Here is a 23,629-nt window from a genome sequence, read left to right on the forward strand (position 1 = left end):
AACAATGAAATGAAAGACTAAAAAAGTGGCACTTAGGAAAGATCTTTTGGAGCATTTGAGATAAGAACTGAATAAGGTAATAAGGAGCCAGCCCTGGGGAAAAAATGAGCCCAGAAAATTCCACCCAGAACTAACAGAGCTTGTGATGGACCTAAGTGGGGCATAATCTCTGCTTGTTTGAGAAACAGAGAAAAGGAGAGTGTGGCTTATGTGTAGAGAACAAAGTGAAAGGAGGAGAGGATCTGGCTGAAGAAGATAGGGATCAGCGTTGGTTGCTGTGAGCCATGGTAAGAAGAGGAATTTGATTCCCAGTACAATGGGAAGCTTTTATTCATATGTGCGTAGCCAAAATCATAGAGATTATATAATATCAGTGATAGAGCTAAAAAAAAAAAAAATGAATCATCTTCTCTACAAAAAATGAAGCTTCCTTTTAAAACTCAGGCCCAACCAACCAAAACAATCTTGTCAGGTGAATATGACCTGCTTTTTCATGGGATTAGCCAGAATTGTGCTGTCTACAAACTCCACTTGAAAATCAGTGTGTATCAGTTTCTCTCCTGTATAGAGATTGTAGTCAGCTTTCCTTATGAAACTGAAAAACTTGATCAATGAACCCTCAATTTTCCTAATCCCCACTATTCTGCACTTACAGATGCTTTAATTTTAATTTTGCATGAATAATTTGGCCAATCTGTTCATGTATTTTAGTCTATTATTGAAGTATTTTCAGGGCAGGTTAAACGTTTATACTGTTCACAATTAGATAATTAGAACTAATTAGATAATTTTATTTATTTTATTAAATTTATTTATTAAATAAAATTAGAGAATTGTATTTCTTTGAGTGAAAGAAATAATGCAAAAACAAGCAAACAAAAAATTATTGAAATCTTGAAGAAGGTGCTAATGAAGACATTCACATTTTGACAAATAAATGCAGAGGAATCCAAAATATAGAGAAAACCAGAATGACATTTCTTTGAAAAGAACACACTATTCTTGATATTGTTATTTTTAATAAGCTGGAAATCAGCTTATTAAAGTTATCAATCTTAGTGAGTGAAAATGAATAAAGGGATACATGGGGTGTGTGTGTGTGTGTGTGTGTGTGTGTGTGTGTACATGGGTATAGGTAATATATTCCCTCATTTCCTTGATTACTGCCCATTAGCCATGAATAAATATTCTCAGTATGATAATTCACCCTATGACCTATAATATAATAATATAATGTAACACAGATAATATAATTATAAATTAATATATATAGTTAAATTTTACTACTATAGATAATACATTAGTTCTATATTATATATAATATTAATAAAATATGATTATATGAATATATTTTATTAATATAATTGTATTATAATGTAATAATAATATAAGACAGAAGACATCACTTGCATATCTGTGCACTTAATAGTTTACCAGTATCCATCACATGTACCATCTTGCTTAATATGAGAACTAAGTAGTTTTGCTCTCAGAAGCAGCAGAAATTTCTTTTGAATAGCCCTGGGGAAAATTGTTAAAAATTGTCTCAAAAGTGCAAGTCCATATTATGTAGTGCCTAAATCTTCTTCTCTAATACTAAATACAATCAATCTCTTGAATATTTCTAAATAGTTAGAAGAGATTCAAATTTCCAGTAATTCAAAATTCCTAAGATAAAGACAAGACAAATATTTAAAGTAACAAATGCCTTAATTTTACTAATTTGGTCTTTAAAAATTATATCAATGTATTTTTAATTTTTGTAAATTTTCATGTGTAAATAGGTGTGAGTGTACACACACACATACAGACACACACACACACACACACATATACATAGAGAGAGAGAGAGCGAGAAAGAGTTATTTGAGCGCTGTTTTTTTATTTGAATTTTTTTTACTTTTTTGATTTAGGAAGTAATTGCATATATATATATGCAATGTATATATGCAATACATATGCTATATATATATGCATGCTACAAATATGCTATATATATGCAATATATATGCGATAGATAGATAGATAGATAGATAGATAGATAGATAGATAGATAGATAGATGATAGATAGTTTGCAAATATTTTCTCTCATTCTGTGGGTTGTCTCTTCACTTTGTCCATTTCCTTGGCTGTGCAGAAACTTCTTAACTTGATGTGCTCCCATTTGTCCATTTTTTCTTTGTTTCCCTGTGCTCCTGGGATATTACTGAAGAAATCCTGGCTTAGACCAATGTCCTAGAGAGTTTTCTCAATTTTCTTTTAGCAGTTTCTTAGTTTGATTTAGTTATTTTAATCAATTTGGATTTTATTATTGTATACAATGAGAGATAAAATCTAGTTTCATTCTTTTACATGTGAATATCCAGGTTTCCTAGCACAATTATTGAAGAGACTCTCCTTTCCCCATTGTATGTTCTTGGCACCATTGCCAAAAATAACTTCACTGTATTTGTATGAATTTACCATGAGGGTTGCAAATATTAATAGCATCTTATAACACATATTTTAAATTGATGTCAACTTAACACTGATTGCAAAAACAAACTAATTAGCGAAGAGAAAACTAATATAAACTGTACACTTTAACTTCATTCCTTGCCACTTTTTGACTTTTGCTGTTTGTATTATATCTTATTCCACTATCTATGTCTTGAAAAGTTGTTGTAGTTTTTTTGTTTTTGTTTTTGTTTTTGTTTTAAGACAGAGTCTTACTCTGTCACCCAGGCTGGAATGCAATGGTGTGATCTTGGTTCACTGTAACCTCTGCTTCCCAGGTTCAAGCGATTCTCCTGCCTGAGTCTCCTGAGTAACTGGGATTATATGTGTGTGCCACCACGCCCAGCTAATTTTTGTATTTTTAGTAGAGATGAGGTTTCACCATGTTAGCCAGGCTTGTATCAAATTCCCAACCTCATGATTCACCCACCTCAGCCTCGCAAAGTGCTGGGATTTCAGGCATGAGACACCATGCCCAGCCTTGTAGTTATCATTTTTGATAAGTTCATCATTTAGTCTTTCTACCCAAGATATGAGTGGTTTACATACTACAGTTGCAGTGTTAAAATATTCTGTGTTTGTCTGTGAACTTATTATTACCATGAGTTTTGTACCTTCAGTTAATTCCTTATTACTCATTAACATTCTTCTTTTTTACATTAAAGAAATTCCTTTAGCATTTATTGTAGAACAGGTCTGGAGCTGAAAAAATTCCTTCAGAGATAAAGACTAGGAAAGTCTTTATCTCTCCTTCATGTTTGAAGGATATTTTCAGTGAATATACATTTTCAGGATAAAATACTTTTTTCCTTCAGCACTTTAAATATGTCATGCCACACCCCTCTGGCCTTTAAGGTTTCCACTGAGAAGTTTGCTGTCAGACATATTAGAACTCCTTTGTATGTTATTTGTTTCTTTTCTCTTGCTGCTCTTAATATCCTATCTTTATCCTCGATTTTTGGAAGTTTGAATATTAAATGCCTTGAGGTAATCTTATTTGAGTTAAATCTGCTTGGTGTTCTATAACCTTTCTGTAAGTGAAAGTTGATATATTTCACTAGGTTTGGAATTTATCTTTAATTATCCCTTTAAATAAGTTTTCTATGATGATCTCTCTCCCTACTTACTCTTTTAGGCCACTAACTCTCAGATTTGCCCTGTTTGAAGCTGTTTTCTATATCTTATTATTGCACTTTATTATTTTTATTCTTTTTTCTTTTGTCTTCTTTAACTGAGTATTTTCAAATAGCCTGCCTTTAAGCTCACTAATTCTTTCTTTTTTTTGTTTAGTTTTGCTGTTCAGAGACTCTTCAGTATGTCAATTAAATTTTTCAACTCAAAATTTCTGCTTGATTTAAAAAAATGATTTCACTCTCTTTCTTAAATTTATCTAATAGGATTCTGAATTCCTTCTCTATGTTATCTTGCACTTCATGGACATTCCTCAAAACAGTTATTTTGAATTCTCTGTCTGAAAGGTCACCTATCTCTGTCGCTCCAAGACTGGTCACTGCTGCCTTATGTAGTTTGTTTGATGAGGTCATGTTTTTTCTGGAGTGTCTTGCTGTTGGATGTTTAGCTATACCTGGGCACTAAAGAGTAAGGTATTTATTGTAGTATTTGCAGTCTATGCTTGTTTATACCTGTCCTTCTTGGGAAGGTTTTCCAAGTATTCAAAGGGAATTAAGTATTGTGATCTAAATTTTTGGTCACTGCAGCCATATCTGCATTACGGGGTGCCTCAAGCTTAGAACACTGTGACTCTTGCAGACTCATGGAGGTGTCACCTTGGTGGTCTTGGATATGATCCCAGAGAATTCCTGGGATACCAGGCAAAGACTCTTTTCTTTCCCTAACTTAACCTCAAACAGAGTCTCTGTCTCCATGCTGAGCTGCCTGGAGCTCGTGGGGAGGGGTGACACAAGCACTACTGTGGCTTACCACCCCTGGGACTTCACTGGGACTGACTTGAAGCCAGCACAGCAGCAGTGTTTCTTGCCCAAGGCCTGTAGCAATCCTTGTCTGGTTACTGCTGATGTTCATGCAAGGCTCAAGTGTTCTTCAATCAGCAAGTGGTTAATCCAGCCAGGCTTATACCCTTCCTTCAGGGAAGTGACTAACCCCTGGCCCAGGGCAGGTCCTGGAATATCATCTGGGAGCCAACACCTGGAGGCGGGAAACTTGGGAATCTACCTGGTATTCTCTCTACTGTTGCTGAGCTGACACCCAAGCCATAGACAAAGTCCTTCCAATTCCTCCCTCTCCTTTCCTCATACAGAAGAATTCTCTTCCTATGGCCACCACTCCCCAGGATCATGGTGATTATAGCCTGGCTACGGCCAATATTCACTGAAGACCACAGGGCTCTTCAGTCAGCTTGTGTTGAATGTTCCCAGGCCTGCATCTCTCCCTTCAGGGTGGTGATCTTCCCTCTGGTCCAGGGTGAGCCCAGAAAAGTTGTCCAAGAGCCAAGGCTTGGAATTGCTTGGTGCTCTACCCCACTATGGTGGAGCTGGTATGCAATCCCCTTTACTCTTTTTTTTTTTTTCACAGAGAGTGTTTCTCCCCATGGCCACCGCAGCTACTGGGAATGTGCTGGGTCATACCTGAAGCAGCCATCACTGCCCAGTTTTCACCTAAGGCCCTCTGTGAGAACTGCCTGGGTACCACTGATGTTTATTTAAGGCCCAAGGGCTCTGTAGTCAGCAGGAGATGAATCCTGCCCAGACTGGTTTTTCACCTTCAAAGCTGCAGGTTCCCTCTTTCCCAGGCTGTGTGTAAAAATGTCTTCTGGGAGCTAGGGCCTGGAATGGGGATCTCAGCACTCTTCCTAGTGTCCTATCCTACTGTAGCTGAGCTTTCATCCAGGTTGCAAGACAAAGCCCTCTTTATTCTTTCCTTTCCCCTCCTCTCCTCCAGCAGAAGGAAGGAATCTCTTCTGGAGCTATGAGCTGCACTGCACTCCCTTGGCTGTCCTGTCCAGTGTCTCACTGGGCCATATGCACCCCACGTCGACTGGCTCTGAGTCCAGCACAACACCCAGACTTGCCCAGGAATTGTGGTTATTGTTGCCTATACTGGCTTTCAAGTTTACTTTGAACCTCATAGCACTTAAACCCCTGGTGGTGTGGCTAGCCAGAACTCAGGTTCTAAATGCTGGTATGAGAAATTCCCCTCCGGCAGAAGCTGGTAAAATGCTGGCTCCATGGATGTCAGCTGAATTCTGTCCCATGTTGCTTTCTGCTGTAGAAGGGCAGTACCAAGTTCCAGTGCAAAGTCCCACAATCACTGTGGTCTCTCTCTCTCAAGTACACAGATTTTCTCTGTGAGACACGTGGTCAATGCTAGGGGATAAGGGTCGGGGTGGAAGTGTCAGCATTTCAAGACTGTCTTTCTTATCCTTTTTAGTGACCCTTTCAGTGATATTATGTTTAAACCAGGTACTGAGATTACTCACCTGAGTTTTGGTACTTAAGAAGGTGCTTTCTTAGGTGGATAATTTTTTCCAATTTGGTGTTCCTGCAGGAAGGATGATCACTGGATGCTTCTATGTGGCCATCCTGCTCCACATTTTTCTCTGGAAAAGCCCATGTATTAAATTATCACATGTACCTCCAAAATACATGCATTATGTATCAATAAAAGTAAAATTTTAAAAATAAATTAATAAATAAATAAAAATAAACAAAGCTCCTTGGAGAAATGGCTGATTCTTGGGTTGATGCAAGGTATATCAAAATGAATCTGGAGTATCTTCTAATAACAAAAGTTAAAGTACTTAAGGAAATAAAAGTATGGGAGTATGCCAAAGGGGAACCTAGAACCATTAGGAAGGGTTCCTGCTTGTTAAAGTCGGAAACGTTTTAGTAGCAATTTAAATAAAATCATTTTAGACTATAAATCAAAATGCAATGTGAACATTCATGAATCAACATTGATACAAATAAACAATTGAATAAATAGATTAGTAGGGAGAAAGAGACAAATCTCTCATACAGAAGAATTCCAAATAACTTATGTAGACACTTCACCATCATAACTACATATTCACTAAGTGCAGCCTGTGCATAGTGACTTCTTTCTAATGAACACAATATGGAAAGAGGAAAAATATAACTTTACAGTGGAGAAATCTGACAAACATGACCTCAGCTTGTTGATCAAGGTCAACACCAAGAATGAAAAGTCAAGTTGATAGTATGTTCCTTTGATCTGACGAAATGAAAATGGCACTTTACCTCTGTGATCTTCCTCCCAAAAATATATAACACCAATCTAATCAGGAGAAAAACATCAAAAAAGCCCATATGATAAGTACTCAGCAAAACCATCAAGATCATTGTCAGCTTGGGGGCTGTAACAAAATAACGTAAATTAGGTGCCTTAAATAACAAGAGTTTATTTTTTCTCACTTTTGGATGCTGGCACAGATTAGAATACCAAAATGATTGGGCTCTGGTGAGGGCTCTCTTCCTGACTTGTAGACAGCTGCCTTTCTGCTATGTCCTCTCATGGTGGACAGAAGGAGAGAAAAAAAAGACTCCTTAGTGTCTGCTTATAAGGGCACTAATCCCATCTTGAGGCCTCCACACTCATGACCTCATCTAACTCTAATGATGTCTCAAAGGCCCTAACTCCAAATACCATCATATTGGGAGTTAGGGCTTTGAAATATGAATTTAGAAGAAATCATAGTTAATTTAATAATAGTTATTAATAAGGAGAAAATTTTGATAGTCTGCTACAACCAAAGGGAACCTAAGGAACTATGGCACTACGTGTATATGGTATTCTAGATGGGATTATGGAACGAAAAAAGGATAAGTAAAAAGTAAGGAAATCCAGGTAAAATATGAATATTAGTTACCTAGAAAGTACAAATATTGGTTTATTAATTATTACAGATGTACCATGCTAATGTAAAGTGTCAATAATAGAAGAAACTGGCTATGAGGCCTATGAGAATTTTGTGATCTGTCTTTGCAATTTTTCTGTAAATCTAAAGCTGTCCTAAAAAATAAAGCTAATTTTAACACAGGGAAAATTAGAAGGTCATCTTAAAAGCCTAAACCAGGATAAGCTGGTTAACTGCAGATCCTTTTCTCATTACTAACCACAAACTATTTTAAATGTCTTGTCTAATCTATCTGCTTGGCAATCATTGGGTGGCAGAGAGGTCTCTACAGGTTAATTAAGTTGTTGTTTGTGTGGGTGTGTGTGTTTTAAAGCATTTACAATTGTGTGCTATGCACTCTTTTTTTTTCCTAGTTCTCTTGGGCCATTTCACCCTTTGCCCCCCATTTTGCCATTACAAAGTGCTGGGTAAATTCCAATTGGCCTCTTTACACAGCCTTTATTATTAGGTAGACCTTGTGTTGTATAATCTTTATTGCTGTGCAGACATCAGCTAATTAATCTGTGTAGTATCCTTCTGACATGACAATTTCATTCACTATTTTTATAGTGTGGAAAACTAACAGCTAAGTGACTTTTCCGACCCTTCACCGCAAGTTCATTCGAATGTTAACTAAATTTTTAGTCCAAAATTTCTAACGTACACAAAAGGGAAGGTTGGACTTAGAAGAGATCTTAAAAGTATTCTAATCCATCCCTTTCAAACATTTATAATTTCTCCCATAACATATTTGATGGGTCATTCCAGGCTCTCTGGGAACAGTTCCAATACTTAAGAACTCACTGTCTCATAAGGTAGCTCAGAAGACAGGACATTAGAACTGGTGAATAATTATGGAAATAGAGTTCAGTGCCACTGTCATGATTGCTCTTATTAGACATCACCTCATTGTGGTGCCCTGAAATGTGTTATCCTGTGACTTCAGCTATTTGTTTCTTGTTGTGCCTTTCAGAGCAATACAAAGCAAAGCACTTTTAAGGTAGCTGAGAGCCAAGAAGAGACAGTTAACTATGAAGAAGACAATGAGTCTTTGATTCCACTTCTGGAGCAACAGATAAAGGTAAATAAAAATAATTTATTTAAAAAAATTAAATTACTGATTAAAGAACGACACTAGAAAATGTTAATGGAAAATGGCCAATACCCAGACATATGGGTCTAAATGATGTAATTTCAAGATATTATTTTTATCTGTTTCACAATATCAGTGGATTAAAAGTGATCTCGCTGTGTATCAGTAGAGGAATGCTTGAATAAACTATATATTTTCATAGATTGTCTCAGGAGCTATATCCTTGAAAGGAATAATAGTGATTGGATTGTCTCTTTCTAGGGAAGAGAAAAATGTCATCAAGGGCATCTGGAGTCTTGATATTCACTGTAGATTCTTTGTTCTCATTAGGTGTTGTAGTCTTGCATGTCATAAATATTTTTAGATTGGTAAAATCATTTAAAAATTAATTAATTATTTATGTATTATAAAGGTAATAGGTAAATGTTTTTAAAAGTACACAAAATTAGGAAGAACAGAAAAAATCTCCTACATTATCCCATGATTCAGCTTTTGCTATTGGTCATGTTTTGATAATTTCTATTCAGTTCTTCTGGGCATATTTCAGTGACTGAAATCATAGTGTATATACAAATTCTATCCTAATTCATTTGACTTAACATCCATTTTATATGCATACAGTTTTTCATTTTATTACAAAATCCTTATAAATATTTTGATGGGTGTCTGCTATTTCATAAGAATGTGTTATAGATACACATATTACAGGTTTTATGGGATTGGTTCATCAAGCTTTCATCTGTGTTTGTTATTATTTCCTTAGTATGGACTTCCAGGCATGGAGTTTTGGAATCAATATTTTCAGAAATTTTAAGATGACTAATGTATTTGTGAAATAGATGGTATTTGTTTATAAAAAAGGTCATATGTGTATTTCCTTAGGAAATGCTCAAGGTTAAACACTTTACAGTAAAGCAGTGATGTTTTATTGTAATTTATTGACCAGTTGCCAAGTGCCTTTCAGATGGCAAGCTAAGGAGAGAAAGAGGAGAGAAAACACAAACTTTGATGTGCTTATGTGTCTGGTATTTTCTGAATGCACACAATTACCTTTTCTCTCTTTTAAGATATAAATATCTCGATAGAAATCAGAAACGCTAAGAAAAAAATATGTATGTATGATGATGTGTGAAAAAAATTAAGACTATAAAATTTTAAGAAATGGTAAATAAGCTGTTTGTGATAAGGTTTAAAAAAAGCAAGGTTGTGCAGATTTTGAACTGAGATATCTTATAGAAACTTTCAAGCATTATGTGGAATATAATCTATTTATTGCAATAAGGGAAATAATAGCTTTCTGAGAATGTGGGACACTGATCATGTTGTAACTTCATAGTCAGTGTCTGGAAATTTTATATTTTTTCCAAAGAAAGATAAAAATTTGCTAATTTTGTAAAAAAACCTTGGAGGACTTTGGGCAAATACAGGAAACATTTGACACATGGTTTCAAACACCAGCTACTTACTTAGTCTTTTGTAATTTATTTACTCTGAAAATCTTGTATCTTCATCTGCAACATAAAGAAAAAGAACACCTTTGTTAATGTATATTGAGAGCATAGAAAGGGATGATTCAGTTAACGCCTGTAATAGCACATTTTCTGATTTATAATACAACTTCAAGCATCTCTCAGCCAAGTAGAAAGAAAGTTTTTCCTCAAATGGAGCCCTTCAACATTTGAATATGGCTATCCTGCTGCCCTCATATTTTCTCTTTTTATGGGAAAAAATAGCCATGTTCTTTCTCCAATTATTCTTGGACATGGATTTCAGATCCCTTCCTATAATGACAACCCTGTGGACATATTTCAACTTACCATCACACTCATCATTCCTTTCATTTTTTTTATTTTCAACAAAATTCTTCAAAACTAAAATGTTCTCCGTATGCTGAAATTGTCAAATCATTTTTCTAAAACTGTTTCTATTTCTCCTCCTCAGTATTATTAACCTGAAAACATAATCTGTGAGAGTGACTTATATAGCAGCTGAATACAATTCTCTTTCTATAAAACTCACTTTGCCAACTGTCAGGGCACACCAACCTCTGAAGTCTTTATTGAACTTCCTGCCATAATTCGTCCATCTCTTTCATGAAAAGCTTTCAACTAATTCAGCAGCCATCAGCAGGTAGTTATTAAAACCATAATTTTCTCCAGCACTTTTCTGTCTGTCGGAAATCTCATCTGCTATTGTGGTGTTGAGGCTCTTGGACCTATTGGACATTTTTCCTGGTTTTATCAGAACTAATTGCTTGACACTAAGATTGAATCACCACCTAATCTCTACCTCCCAGTATAGATGCTACCAATATATTCTTTACTCCCCTGACACTCATTTCTTAATGAATAGATGGAAGTTAAAGACGATAGCAAATCCCAGTGCTGTGTTTCTCTGTATGAGATTCTGGTGAATCCCCTAAATAGCCCTGGTACACCAGATAATCAGCATATCCTATTGTTGCCTTTTCCATTGGAAACAGGTGGCATTAACAGATAGTGACTGTTATCTAAGTTCTTGCCTGGGATTCCTTATATATAAAGTTTAATCAAGAACAATGACTACATTGAAGGAGGAGAAAAATGAAAACCTGCTGAGCCTTATACTTCAGACATTTTTGTTTGTTAATGTTGGAATTTGCATTTTAAACCTGGCCGATGTATCTCATGAGCTAAAAGCTTTATGATTTGATGTCACCTTTAGTCAAGAAATTCTATTCTGGAATTGGGTAGAAAAGGGGATCACAATATGTCTCTCCCTTTTTGAAAGTCTGCAGACTTAGCCACAGAAAGGCAACTTCTCTCTGTTGTCTACACCCTGAAATCAAGGAAAAATGTATCCTCTGAAAGATCAGATAGATTCACAGAAAAGGATTCCTACTGTTGATCAGAGGACGTATTGCTATGTAGGAAATAACTGAGTATATTTTTAGGTAATCTAGGGGGAGTAGAACCTGTGACTTTTTGTGTATGTGTGTCCTGAAATTTCTGTATCAAAATTATTCTAAGAACTGTAAGTCTTTAGCAACGGCTTACTCAATTTTGGCATTTTTAAGACAGGAGCAGATTTTTGTTTTTCTACTTACTAGTAATGGAGCTTAGGTAGGCTCCATTGCAGATTGTACTGTCTAGTGTTTGGACACAGTCCTTCTATTTACCTTCAACATAAATTAGAAACCAATACTCATAATTTCTATTTCAAAGATAAAAGAGAATGCACAGATTTAAATGGTTTTTTTTCCAGTGCCAAGCAAATTAATCAAATAGTCAAAATCAATATCTATATGGTGTGAATCCTAGCTTTATGTTCATGTTCACTGTTCTGGTACTTATTTGAATTATTTCAAAAATTATTTTTATTTCTTCTGCCAGTTTAAAAACTTACTAATAATTTTGTTTTTGTGACCATCTCCCATTAAATTTCCAAAGAAAATACATATTAAGTATGCCTAATCTTTACATAAGCAATGACTAACAACTAGAATTTCACCAGAGGTTTTTAAAAACATGGATACTCTATTGTTACTTTCATATAGGTTTCAACACATTGAGGCAATTTCTTGCATTTTTGTGCGGTTTTCACTGATTCCAAGTTTGGAAATCTGGCTGAAATCAGACTATGCCCTAAAATTATACTTCACATTAAGAAGTAAGGTGTTTTCCCTAAATAAACATCTACTAAGTAACTCATGTCAATCACTCCCTGGTTTTCTGCCCCTGTGCTTCCCATAATTGTGGACACTTAGCCTCACACAGAAGCATTTAAAAAGCCAGGTGCCTGATCTTTACCCTAATCCTAACTTTTCTAGATCTTCACTTCCACATTTGCATGTTGATAAGTAATAGATAAATAATCTTTATATTATTTAAGGTAATGCTACTTGCTGTAACACGAAAACACAAAATATATGATAGGTCAACTATTACAGAAATACAATTCTTAAATAAGCTCAAAAAGCAATGTTCCTAATTGGTGGGCAGATCAGTGATGTGGGATCTTTTCATATTGTACTTAAATCATTGTCAATCATGCCTGCCAAAGACGCCTCCTTCATTTACCTGAAGTGGAATGGGAAAGAACATGGATGCTCATCTATAAGGAGGGTTTTGTGGCTCAGCCTGCAGTAGCACACATCAGTTCTAGTCATGTTCTGCTAGCAAGTATTCGGTGACTTGGCCACAAATAATGCAAGGAATTGAGGAAAATGTGTGCTCAGAAAGAAGAATAAAAGTTTTGATAAGAGTGTCCTTCCATAGCGTCTGTTACAGGACAGAGAAATAAGTTACAGGAAAGTGGTCCCGATCCAGACCCCAAGAGAGGGTTCTTCGATCTTGTGTAAGAATTCAGGGCAAGTCCACGGTGCAAAGTGAAAGCAAATTTATTAAGAAAGTAAAGGAATAAAAGAATGGCTACTCCATAGACAGAGCAGCCCTGAGGGCAGCTGGTTGCCCATTTTTATGGTTATTTCTTGATGATATGCTAAACAAGGGGTGGATTATGGATGCCTCCCCTTTTTAGGTCATATAAACTGTAACAGGTAACTTCCTGAGGTTGCCATGGCATTTGTAAACTGTCGTGGTGCTGGTGGGAGTGTAGCAGTGAGGACGACCAGAAGTCACTCTCGTGGCCATTTTGGTTTTGATGGGTTTTGGCTGGCTCCTTCACTATAACCTGGTTTATCAGCAAGGTCTGTATAACCTGTATTATGTGCTGACCTCCTATCTCATTCTGTGACTTTGAATGTCTTAACCATCTGGGAATGAAGCCCAGTAGGTTTAAGTCTCATTTTACCCAGCTTCTATGTAAGATGGAGTAGCTGTGGTTCACATGCCTCTGACATCTGCACAGTGCCATCTAATTTCCCATATTATATAACTATAGGAAATGTAGGGCTGTTGCAAGTATTTGATAAGGCCTAAGGCTTTATTTCAGATATATATAAGATAATATTCTTTTATTTTCTTGTTGTTTTTCTATATTATAGTTACTTAAATATATTACTTATCACTGAAATTGCATATACTAATATTAAATGTTTAAAATAGACTTTCTTCACCTAAATCAGGTTCTATTTTTGCATCTAGCCAGTTTAGTTTTGTTATCACCCTCTTAGCTCCTGTTTTTTGGTTGTTCTATAACTGACAAAACTTTGGGATTTCTCATAAATTATTCTTAAACCAATTTCCTATGAATTCTATAGATTTTATATTTCTAACTTTCCCTTCAGCAGTTTCTAACTTACTCTATTGTATTTAATTCACTGGGCCAACAGTAACTGATATGATCTCCAGTAAAGATGCCAGACTTCTTAATTATATAACCATCATCCTGCCTTAGCATTGCAACTGCTTTTAATGCCTCTGAGGACACCAGTGTTTTACTCAAGACAGAGTCAAGAATAGATCCTTGTCTTGTAAGTTTTAGAGTGAACTCTTCCCAGAACCCATTGTTTATGGCACCGTGGAATTAGTTCCACAAACTGTGCCCCAATGTGACATTCATCATATCTATTTTATTGCATCCCCTTTGGTTTTTCAGCATTTTGAATTTGCTATCACTTCTCATTTGTTCATTTCCTTTGCCATGTGGATGGTGATTTAGTGGAATAATACACAACTGAGTTAGAATTCTAGCTCTGTCACTTACAGGATGTGTGACCTTCAAGATGTTATTTAACATTTATGAGACTCAGTTTTCTCATTTGCAAAACAAAAAAGGAGAATTATGCCTGCATAATGGTGCTATTTTGAACATTGCATGAGATAACGTATGTAAAAATCCCTAATGCATTTCCTGGAACATAAGAGGTCTTGAACGATTTTTCCCTTTCTTCTCCTTGGTTGAAGAGGCCTATAAAACCAAATTCATAGGTTCAATTTCTGTATGCCCTACGGCAGTACAACAAAATTGGATATATCAATGAAACTGGATTGAGATATTCCAATATACTATAAGGTTTAGAAGAGTTTTAAGAAATAATTTAGTGTAACCTCTTATCTTCAACTCTATGCAGACACCTTTTTAATGAATTGTAGGAAACACAAAAATAGGTCTAGAGTTCTATATTCACAAAGAGTTTATAATTTGGAATGGAGAATTGGATGTCAGCTAATCATTACAAAAGGAAGTTCTTATTTCTGATTATTGGGAGCTAAGTAGGGCTTCTTGGAGTACATTACATTCGAACTGAGCCTTGAAGAATTAGTAGGATTTTTGCAGGTAGGTATAGAAAACATCTATGTTGATTTAAAGTTTAATAAAAGTGGGCTTCTTTGGATCTCAAGTTGTGTACTCTAATGTGCTAGAAAGATCTTTAATATTTCTGCTCTTCTTCACCAGAAACTCCATTATAGGGTAGATGTAAATAAGCCTATTTTCTGAAGAAGATTTTTTACCCAAGAAAGGAGGATATCTTCTCCTTTGTTACAGCAGTCCTTGATCATAGGTGTACACACCACATTGATGTATCTGTCACTCCACAGGGCTGTGAATTCATTTACCAAGTGTCTACTCAGTGCCAGGGATTCTTTTAGGGAAAACAAGACATAGGTCCCTGTCCTCATGAAGGATATGTTCTAATAGGGAGAGACAGGTGATAACCATAATGAATAATACATACATGTACATATATTAATAAAGGCATATAATTTGCCACAAGACAACTAGGGAACAAAACAAAAGGAGAAGAGGGTAAAATAGTACCCAGTATTGGGGGAGAATGGGGTAGCCTGTAATTTTCAGTAAGAAAAAATGACATATATTTGAGGAGGTAACATTTCCTCTTCAAGTTAGACTTGAAGAGGTGAGACAGTCATACTTGCTAAAATGAATGAAGAGAGATTTGTAGGCAAAGATCCTAAATTAAGACTGTGCTTGGTGTGTTGCTAAATAGCTAAAAGGCCAGGCAGCCTAGAGGGAAAAAAAGAGCAATAATAAAATAATGAAAATGATACAATATTATCTCAGAGCAATAACATGTTGATGATGGTAGACAGATTGAATCATCCCTGCAGATGATTGCAAGGACTTCGGCTTTTACAGTGAGTGAAATACGGAACCAATGCAGCATGTTGTACAACGAAGTGATACCATACAACTTGCATTTTAAAATAGTTATTCTTGAATTGTAGAGAAAATAGATTGGTGTGGTGGGAAGAGCAGGGAGAGACGGTAGGCAAACATAGCAAGATAGTGCTGTCATGTAGGTGAGAGCTGATCGGGATGCAGACCAAAATAATAGGTGGATTTTAAATCTATTTTGATGATAGAGCCAATGAGATTTGTAATATATTTATGGAATGTGATTGTATAAGAGAAAGAGAGAAGTCAAGAATCAATCCAAGGAAGGGGGCATCTAACTTAGATGGGAAAGCAGGTGGAAGTAGCATACTTAGGGAGAAAGATTAGTTCAGTGTTGGACATGTTGATTTGAAATGTCAATTCTACATCTATATGGACATATTGAGTAGGCAGATGGATACATGGTCCTGATGTCAGGAGAAAAATCAGAGATAAAAATATATACATTTGACATCTTCAGCATCGAGAGAACACCAAGATTAACCCAAGCGTTTACATATGATCACCAGGAAAGTGGTGGCAACACAGAAGGAAAAGTCAAGGACTGAGCCCGTGATCGCTCTAAAATTAAGAAGAACCCGTGATCACTCTAAAATTAAGAAGTAGGGAAGAAGATGTAGAACCACCAAAATAAGTTATGAAGTAGTAACCAGTGAAGCCAGATAACAATTAGCAGAGGGATAAAGGAAAATGAAGAGATGAGAATATGAAAGAGCAGAAAAGATAAACTGAGTCAATTACCTGTGAAAGAACAGGTAGGTTGAGAACTGAGAAGTGACCACTGGATTTAGTAATATGGACATTATTGGTGTCCTTGACACAAAGAGTATTAATAAAATACTCTTTTTATTAATAAAATTCTTTTTATTTTATTAATAAAATACTTTTTCTTAAGCTCGTTTTATAGTTATTTGTATATTACACTCATTCACCTTTCAATCCATGTCCAAATACAAATAAAACATTATTATACTTCATAAGTTTTCCTACTATTTTAAGGACAGATTTATAACTATATTAGTCTGTTTTGTGTTGCTGTAAGAGAATACCTGAGACTGGGTACCTTATAAGGAAAATATATTTAATTGGTTCATGGTTGTGAAGGTTGAGAAGTTCAAGGGCATGGCCCTGGCTTCTGGTGAGGACTTCTGTGCTGCATCACAACCTGGTAGAGAAAATCAAAGGGAAAATGGACATCTACAAGGAGGGGAACATCTGAGGGGTGTTCCGGCTTTACAACAACCTACTCTCATGGGAATGAATTCATTCCTGCAAGACCCAATACGGTCTCTCAAGAGTAAGAACAGCATCAAGCCATTCAGGAGGGATTTGTTCCTTTAACCCAAACACCTCCTACTTGGCCTCACCTCCCAACAGTTCCATATTGGGGATTAAATTTCAACATGAGTTTTGGTGGAGACGAATCCACCATGTCCAAACCATAGCAATGGCTTATAAAGACCACAATCAGAGAACCTGGTTTCTCACTTTATTACTAATCTTTTTGGTCTTCTTTCTTCAACCTATCAAAATTGGACTCCAATTTAAAAAATTTAAAATTATGAATCTTTAGGATTATATGTACTCTTCAAATATATAAATCTTCAGTTATATGCAATGAAATATTAATTGTGATAGTAATAATTGTACTATCAACAACAATTAACACTGGCAGAGGACTTACAATAGACTGGGTGCTTTTCAAGCACTTCAGCCTCAAGATGGCCTCCAATGATACTCACTTCTTGAGATTCATGCACTTGTATACTCCCCTCCCACACTGAGCAGGTTTGACCTTATACCAAATAAGTTATTGCAGAAATGATGATATGTAACATCTAAGAGTAGGTCCTAAAATACATTAGAGTCTTCACTTTGATTTTTTTTGGGTCACTCACTCTGGGGGAAGCCAGCTGCTCCCCATGACAAGGGAACACCTAAGCAGCCTGTGGAGAGGACTTCATGGGATGAAGCTGAGGCCTTCTGCTCATGGCCATTACCAACATGCCAGCCAGACAAATGAACCTCCTTTGAAACAGATCCTCATCCCTGGTCAAACCTTCAGATGATGGCAGTTTCCATCACCATCATAACTGCAACCTCATGAGGGACTCTGAGACAGTATTTACCTAACTCATTCAAAGATTTCTGATGCAAAGAAACTGTGACAGATATTAAAGGTGTACTGTTGTTTTAGACCATTATGTTTAGAGTAATGTGGTATACAACAAGAGATAAATAATCTGTAATTAGCTCACCCCATGATGTCAGGTAGGTGACATAACCTTGAACTTCTAAATTAATGAAAGCATTGGAAAAGAACATAACAATGCATCCTTCCTAACTTAAACACTGTTTTTGTGTATGTCCTACTTTACTATCTTTCAGAAAAAAAAATTCAGTCTTCCACAAGAACAGCCTCTGTTGATGACCATTTATTTTCTCTGCAGTGGCCTTTTGCCATATCTAACTCATTGGTCTTTAATGCTGTTTTTGATATATCGCCCAATACATCCATAAACCCACCCCCAGAATGTTATATGAGGCTGGCATAATGCTAACTCTTTTAAACCACAAGGGAAGCAAATACTTCTAATTTATGCTGCCGTTTTATTTCCTACATAATTTTGATTTTAATGCTTCATCTCAACCACATCAATATCCTTTTGCCACTAGCAATTGAAAACAAAAAGTAAATGTTTTATTTCTCCTCTTGGCCAACTAATGGGGAATATTCATGGTTCTGGGACTCAATGTGGTTGGAAGGAGCTATGATTAACTTTGTAGAAGGGGTTTAATATATTGGGAAGCACTCAATTTGAAATTCTAAAGATCTGAATAATAGTTTCTGTCACTACCAACCTGCAAAATCTTTGGCTAGTTTTTTGATGTTGTCGTTTTGACTCATCAACAAAAGATATTAAAATAGCTTGTCCTAGTCCATTGCACCATAGAATAATTGAAAATATATTGGTTTCTAAGGAATTTACAACGTCAGAGTCAGAGTCCATTGGTAGAAAACCTTTATTAACAGGTAACTCAAAGCATATAGCCCGTTATCTAATGTGAAATCTAAGTGTAAATCTGACTCAAAATGAAAGAGAGGTCACAAAAAATGGGGAGGTACTGATATTACCATAGCTTCCTATATCCCCTTTCAACCCAACACCAAGACTCTGCTTTTCTTGTGTCAGAAGGTAGAAGGATCAAAATACAGAAGAGATATTATCAGTTTCAATATGACAAATAAGATTTTTACATTCTGGTATTTTTTCTATGGGGACCTTTTCCCACATTTTTCTTGTAATCCCTGTGTATATTGTATCTACACCTATAGCCATCAATAAATATAAAGTTAATTAGAGAACTGTATCTGCCAGCAATGTGTTAGTAGGTTGTTTAAAAAAATTAAATTAAATAGATTGTACATACTGCTACTAGGAAACAAGAGAGGCTATTAAGGGGTTTATCTTCACTAACATATAGGCTATAAATATAGAGAAAGCATGGGCTAAAAAATATAATATGGTTGAATATAGAATGACACAAAGCTGAAATACAGCTTAAAATTTAAGTACTTATGACTTCAGATCTCAGATATGAAAGAGGTGAGTTAAAAGCACTCTCTCTGCCAGTGAAGCTTATTACCATAGGAGATTTTAAAAGATGTATCTATTAGTGTTTGGTCCTTGAATTGGATTCAAGAATCTTGTTGCTTCTAAGTTTCTGTTTTATATTATGAGAGTCATGAGAGCTTGTTGATATATCTGAGCTATAGAAGATTGTTCTGTGAATAGAATGGGTTTAGAATACATAATATGAAGTTCTAAGTGTGACAGACTATGTCTCTTTTAAATTTTGTACTCTTTTTATTAGAGCCAAAATGGACTGATACTATAATAAGAACATGAGTGTTATCTGTTATAGCAAAATCTAATTGGTTTCAGTTAAAAATACTGAAAACATGTTTAACCATATACACCTCATGGCCTCTGAGAAAATCTTGAAAATAGAGATAAAAAATTAGTATGAGACCAATGAAGGGCAGGTGAATTAGAATGCTGAATATTAGTAGGATCAAAATAAACCTTAAATTGCCTGATAAGTAGGCAATTTCTGAATAGAATAAGCAGAATTACCTAAGAACAGATGTTTGGATTAGGAATCTACAACTGCTCTGTCTTCTTAGAGCATTACTGGTAAGTCATAGTTGACATACTTATTCAGCAACTTCTTGGATTATTACAAGGACAAGAAAGACTGAGAAAGAAAAATAATGACCTGTTACAGTATTAATGTCTGCTGTGGGCACAGGAGTGGGCAGTGGTAGGATGTATAATAAAAATATGCCAGCTCCATCGATAAGCCAAAGACATTTGAGGATAAAAAGGCTATTTGTGATCCAATGCTTTTATTTTATAGATGAAGTGATAGGAAACCAGAAAAGTTATCTGAATTTCCCAAAGTCATGCAACTATTTAGTCTCAAAACTATTTTGCACCCCCTAGTCTGTACACTTTCTGCTCTGTGCTTCTGTTTCCAATTAAAAAGGCAAGTGAGAAAATTGATAGATACAGGATGGTATCACTTACATGCTGGTTCACTACTGGGAGATCTGGTTTTATCCTTATCTCGTATTTTAACTGCAAAACAGTCTTATTTGAGTTAAAGAGTTAAGGGAAAAATTGTAAAAGAAAGGATACATACAAATGTATTTTATATAAGGAAAAGCAATTTCTAAGCAGAAAACATGGAAAAAAGTTGCCAAAAAGTGATCAATTTAACTGCGTGTAAATTTTAATATACCACTTATCAACAACTAAATAAATTTAAGGTGAAATCAGAAAAAAATACACTAACCTTGATGGTTAAGAGCCTCATGTTCTTAATTAAAAAATACTTTATTCAAAAACAAAAAAATAGAATAAAGTAGTGAACTTGAATAAACCAAACCAAATGGAACAAAAACATGAAAATATTCTGACCTCACAAGTAAAACAATGCAATTAAATAAAGTATGTTATTTTCTCTTATGAAATATTCAATCATAAAATTTTTTACAAATCTCAGCATTCCTGAAGCTGTGGGAAAATTGAAATTATTAGTGTTAGTGGATTATATTATTTATTTGGAATATATACTCCCCCACCCCTCTATTAGCTCCATTGTGTTGGGCCTCTGGTTGTTTCCTTCTCTGAGGGAGGATTATGCCACCCACCTTATTACATCAGGCTTGGCCATGTGGTTTGCTTTAGCCAGTAAGATGTGAGCAGAATGACAGGCACCTCACCTGAACAGCAGCTTTAAAAGCCATCATGTCACACTGCCATTAATCTTGTCCCTCTATCTTAAGAACAACATGTCCCAGATAAAATTGCTGCTTTTGCCCTTGATCCCAGAACGAAGGAAACAGATGAACAAGAGCTGCAAGTGACCCACAGTAAAGGGATACTGGGAGCAAGATATCAGATTTGTTTGTTGAACCCACTGAAATGTTGATGTTGTTTTTATTGCAGCATAACCTAACAAAAGCTGAAACATATAGTCGGAGCATAAATCGTATAGTATTTCTTAAAAACACCGTGGCAATATATATCAGAGGTCTTATAAATTAGTTGATACTATTAAATTATAAATTCCCTTTATGACTCTATGTGCCAAGAGATTCATTGCAATATAACCCTTGATGGTGACAACTGGAAGAAAGCCAAATGTCCAAAATGAGGAGAATGATTAAATAAATTATGATAAATCCATACTATGGAATGTTATGGAGTCATTAAAATTATGTTTACAAGGGATACTTAATAGCATAAGGAAATAAAATAGTCACTATGTAATATGATGTGACAAAATAGTGCAAATTTGAAAATGCAGAATGATGCCAAATTTGTAATATATACAAATTTGTATTATATGTGTATTAACAAGGTTAAAAGGAAGTATATAAAAGTTTTTATGAGTGCTTATTTCTTGATGAGTGAGAAAAAGGGCTATTTTAAAAAATATGTTCATATGCTTTTAAAATTATGAACAATAAAGATGTTTATTTTTAGATTTAGAAAATAATGTACTTAATTTGTCCTCATTTTACAAATTAGAGACAAGAATCTCAGAATGGTTGAGAAGATCCCAAAAAAGACAAACTTAGAATCGGGCTCTATCTGTGCTTTCAACCATTTTACACATTCATTGTTTCAACATTAGACTGCATGGACTGTATGAGTTAATATTCACTGTTCAAATGTCTTTATTATGCAGATGAAAATATAGTATAGTCTATTATTCATCACAGCAACTTCTATTGAAGTCCTCTTATTTCATCTTCAAGACATAACTACAATAATCAGTGTAACTTTTACTTTACAAGTTTCTAATAAGAATTATTTGTGTGCATGTTCATGCTGTTGGTTGATTTTAAATATCTAAAGTCACCTGGCAAAATTTAAGGACTTTTCTCTATAGAGTGTAGGACACTTAAGGGCAGGCAGGAAACATATCCTGAGTTCTTCCATGTAATTCTGAATGGATTTATTTATTTTCCTTAACTCTTCCCCACTAAGAGACTTTTATCATCTTTTAATTTTTACTTTATGAATAATGCTTCCATGAATATCTTTCTTCACTGACTGTTCACTGAAGCAGGTATTTCTATTGGATGGTTTAGCAACAAATTATTTTATGCTTCGCTTTTAAGAATGCCCTTCCCTAATGTGCACTTAATAAACTTAACTTCATGTTGGAGAGAACAGCTCAGACACTCCTGCTCTCTGAAGATATTTTCCATTTATTTGCCTTGCCTAACATTCATATTTTAATGCCTGCATTTCTTTGCTATGATTGCCATAACAAAATGTCACTGACAATGTGGCTTAAACAACAGAAATGTATTTTTTCTCACATTTCTGGAAGCTAGAAGTCCAAAAATGAGGTGCTGATAGATTAAAATTAGGTGTCAGTAGATTAGTTTTCCTCCAAGTCCTCTGTCCTTGGCTTACAGATGGCCACATTTTCCTGTGTCTTCACATGGGCTTTCCTCCATACATGGTCTTCCCTGTACGTCTATATCCTCATCTCCTTTTCTTATAAAGACATCATCGATATTGAATTGGAGCCCACTACTGACACCTCATTTTACTTCTTTAAAGTTCCTATCTCCAAATACAGTCACATTCTGAGGTACTGGGTGTTAGGTCTTGAATTTATGAACTTTGGGGGCATATAATTCAGCTCATAACAGTGTCATTGATTTTCAGGTCTGCCTCTCTGTCTGGTGTGTGAACCTACCTGATGGCAGGTGCAACTCTCAAATGCCAGAACCTCAAACATTGTAAGTATTTAATCAATGTTGGCTGAATCAGTCAGACTATGGATGTGATAGAGCATAGAAACTGAAAGAGTACAGAGCAGAGGCGGACAAGAGGGAATAAGGATTTTCAGGGAACGTTTCATGAGACATGGACTGAACTTTAAGCAAAGGAAAGACTTGTAGTCACAGATGCTAGGGCTTCCTCCAAAAATAGAAGACACCATATCCAAAATCTTGGAGGTTGACATGACTTGACAGATTAATGGAATGGTGAGAAAAATCAAAACTCACAAGACTGGTCAGGGTTTCAAAATCATCTAATCCTTAGGGACATTTCCATCATTTCCACACAGGGTCATTCAGTCTCTACTTGAACATCCTCAAAAATTAAAGTGTACTTGCTGCAGTTGCAGAACGGAATTATTTTGATCATTAGCTTAGTATTTACCAAAGTTACCTCATTCAAATATTATCTAAATGAGTTTGGCTGCATTTGCAAACCATCTCTCCTATTATCCATTTAATAATGTTTTATTTATTTGACTCCCATTTTTTAGACAGTGCACTTAAAATGGAACTTTATATTATTATCAGAACTACTTGAAAACCAGTACCCATTGGCCCAAATATAAGGTATAAGTATAAATAAATCCATAACTATAACTCTAATTATTGATATAACTACACAAACACAAGCACACACACCTAAAACATGAACTTACCACAAGTGCTGGGTACACCAAGCTTTTGGAGAAA

The 23,629-nt window shown here is 35.4% G+C and overlaps 1 long non-coding RNA gene across 1 annotated transcript in view; it reads right to left on the minus strand.

The window, feature by feature from the left end:
* Positions 1–23,629, minus strand: part of LOC135274824 (uncharacterized) — a 238,276-nt gene that overhangs the window by 10,635 nt on the left and 204,012 nt on the right. Inside the window, exons 4-5 of the long non-coding RNA XR_010342554.1 lie at positions 9,951–9,995; positions 5,955–6,074 (exon numbers count right to left, since the gene is read on the minus strand). This is a non-coding gene — a long non-coding RNA (uncharacterized LOC135274824). The remainder of the gene's footprint in view (positions 1–5,954; positions 6,075–9,950; positions 9,996–23,629) is intronic.

The sequence above is a fragment of the Aotus nancymaae genome, unplaced genomic scaffold, assembly GCF_030222135.1.
Source record: "Aotus nancymaae isolate 86718 unplaced genomic scaffold, 86718_ANA_hifiasm-v0.15.2.pri h1tg000003l, whole genome shotgun sequence".
Lineage (NCBI taxonomy): Eukaryota > Metazoa > Chordata > Mammalia > Primates > Aotidae > Aotus > Aotus nancymaae.